This window comes from Kryptolebias marmoratus, linkage group LG10 (genome assembly GCF_001649575.2).
Source record: "Kryptolebias marmoratus isolate JLee-2015 linkage group LG10, ASM164957v2, whole genome shotgun sequence".
Classification (NCBI taxonomy): Eukaryota; Metazoa; Chordata; class Actinopteri; order Cyprinodontiformes; family Rivulidae; genus Kryptolebias; species Kryptolebias marmoratus.
In genome coordinates this window covers 2,763,217-2,766,387 of record NC_051439.1, presented here as the reverse complement: position 1 = coordinate 2,766,387, position 3,171 = coordinate 2,763,217, and the positions used below count along the sequence as shown (strand labels likewise).

The 3,171-nt window shown below is 39.4% G+C and overlaps 1 pseudogene; it reads right to left on the bottom strand.

Moving 5' to 3' along the window:
* Positions 1–891: 891 nt before the first annotated feature.
* The window catches only part of LOC108249196, a 3,831-nt pseudogene continuing 1,551 nt past the window's right edge, over positions 892–3,171 (bottom strand).

Genomic DNA, 3,171 nt, shown 5'->3' with positions numbered 1-3,171 from the left:
ATTCACAAGAGGCTTAGCACATTACCACAGAGGCAAAACAATGCTCCAGCGCTGGTCTGGTTCCCACCACGGCCTTAAGTACCAGCTGCCTTCTGATGAGCCTGATCTGCCACAGGTGTAGAGGGAGTGATGAGGAGCTGCCAATCAGCCATCGAGACGGCCCACCAGGAAGTACCAAAAATACTAAACCTCCAGAATCACCACAGCAACTATAAGAAATACTCAAGTACACCACACAGATTAGAAAAGGAATATCTGAAGTATGGCATGTTGATCATGAGAAGGTCATGTCTGAAGCAGAAGCAGCTCAAGCTGATCATCTGAACCAGCAAATAGGAGTTGTTTTATTTGTTATCATGGTAATACAATGTTGGCTTCAAGTAATTTAATCATTATAACCCACTGCAAGCTAGAATCAGATTTTATCACCTGCTGCTACAGAATTGGTGGACAATGATGTTTGTCCCTGTGTATGTGCATTTTTGTCTGTCTAGCTATCTGCAGTATGCATGCTTTCAAGTAATGCTTGATCTTTACTTACTTGTCTAAGATGTAAAGTTCTATTGTAACATCCAACTATTCAGCAACCTAAAGGCTGTTACTGTTATTCATTTGAAGGATACTGAGTTTGTTGAATGATTTCTTTGGCACACCTGAACCACAAAATAACAGCATTTTATAAAACTTAACACCGACACAATGGTCTTTCTTGATGGTTTATTGCAAGGCTTTTTAAGTAAGAATGAAGAAACATGACAGGACAGGTATCAGCTGAAGTTCTTACAGTCACATATTTAGATTAAATTTGTAACCATATGAACATGAGCATATTTTTAAAAAAGGAAAAGAAAAAAGATCATAGGCAAAAATCAATTCTCTCATCAAATCATCTCACAGCTGGTCAAAACCTGACTGACTGGTTGCTTTAGCAAACTGCTGGCCTGAATCTCCAACCAGAACCCTATTTCTGGAGTAGAAAACTTTGGCCAAAGATAGATTCATGGGGGATGGATTGTATTCTTGACACTGGCTGCCACCGAGGCTCGGTGCACACTGTACATCATACGTAAAAAAGAAGGTACCATGTTTAAACATGCAGCAGTCTGATACCTTACCTCTCAAGAGATCGAACAAACACTCACCAAGAACCTCTACATTAAAATTCTTATCATCATCAAAAACAGTGAACTTAAGTTTGCTTTTCATGTCGATGATAATGGGTCCAAATTCTAACGTTTCCTGCCAAACTGGATTGTTATTATTCTTTATCATTTTAGTTTGCTTTATCTGGTTACCATAACTCACCATCACAAAAGCATCAGTCTCAGAAAACAAATCACCATGCAGTTTCTTAGCATAAAGTTTGAACACCTTCAGTGTTGCAAGACCTTTCACAGCAGGGCAACAGTTTGAGTTCAGATTCTGGTTTCTGTTGCACACACAAGCACACAGATCTACTTTGTCAAATCTGTGTCCAATCTGACAGGTTTCTGAACATTTTTTCAACACTGAATTTTTCATGATATACTGCTCCACTTCTTTTTTCAGTCCATTTCTGGCTCGATGATCAGTTGGCAGTATGGTGTGCAGAGGTTTCAGGTTGTATCAGATCACATCAGGTGTAGTTTTCAGAGACTTTATCCATCTGTTATAGAAAAGGGGGTCTGATTCGCCTTGAAATAAGTCAACACCATTTTTGTCCCCACCAGTTATTTCTGTGTTACGCTCTCTAACTTTCACTATACAACAATTTATTTTTCTTTTCCTGACAGTGTTTGTACATGGCCTTAATACTAGCAATGTGTGTAACGTTAACCGAGGCCTCAACTGACAAACAATCACTAACTTCTGTTGCAGACAGCCCATTTATGGTGGCCCAGCAGGTCTTGAAAGCTGTTGTTGCTTTCATTTCCCCTCCAAGAGACACCTGTGTGATGTAATGTGTCCCATAAATGTCAATCAGATAGTGATACATTGACCCATTTGCAGGACAATAGGGAGGAAGACAGTTCACAGCTGATAGAAATTATTGAGATAAAGGAGAATTTGTCATCAACCTATAACTGTGGAACACAGAAAGGTGAAAAATAAGTGATGTTGATAACATTCTTGTTAAACATTGAGAATATAGTTTTTCCTAATGAACCAACAAATAAACAAAAATTTACAACAGTAATCTGTCCTAGTCAAGTCAAGTTTATTTGTTTTGCGCATTTCAGCTCAAGGCAGTTCAAAGTGCTTTACATCCTAAAAACAAAATTAAAAAGTCACAAAAACAACATACAAAAACAATAACATACAGTCACCAAATTAGATACCAGTACACATCCATTTATTATGATTCAAAAGTAACTCTAAACAGGTGGGTTTTTAGCCTTGATTTAAAGGAACTCAGTGTTTCAGCTTTCAGCTTTTCTGGTGTTGCAGTTTTCTGGAAGTTTGTTCCAGATGTGTTGTCCATAGAAGCAGAATGCTGCTTCTCCATGTTTGGTTCTGATTCTGGGGATGCAGAATAGAACCAGAACCAGAAGACCTGAATGGTCTGGAAGGTTGATACAACAACAGCAGGACTTTAATGTATTGTGGTGCTAAGCCATTCAGTGATTTATTAACTAGCAGAAGTATTTTAAAGTCTATTCTCTGAGCTACAGGGAGCCAGTGTAAGGATTTTACTCACCTATAGAGGTTACAGTCAACAGAATGGCGAACAAAGGAGTAGCGGTCATGTTTGGACTTTGTCATCCCAAACAAAGCGGTCCTGGAGTGGGAACCTCCAAAACTAACCCCAACAGTAACTGAAAGCTTCACTGGAATATCTAGACCAATCGTCCAGTTGGACACAGATGATGTGGAATCCTTGACCATAGTTTCAACAGAATCATAGAGTGTACTAGAGATCTGCATGTTGCATTTGGGCAGGTTTCTCCAATCTGCCACAGCAACTGGGACCTTCTGGTTCTCTCCATTCATGTAGCTGTTCCTGTACATTCTGCAAGTGCAACTGGAGAGTTGGGTTGGACTTTCCGGTCCAGTGCTCAACTGGTTTGAATCTTACATAAAGAACAGGGATTTCTTTGTTTCAATCGGAAACTTCTCATCAGAGAGGTCAAAGGTCACATGTGGGGTACCCCAAGGTTCAATCCTAGGACCCCTTCTTTTCAATATATATAT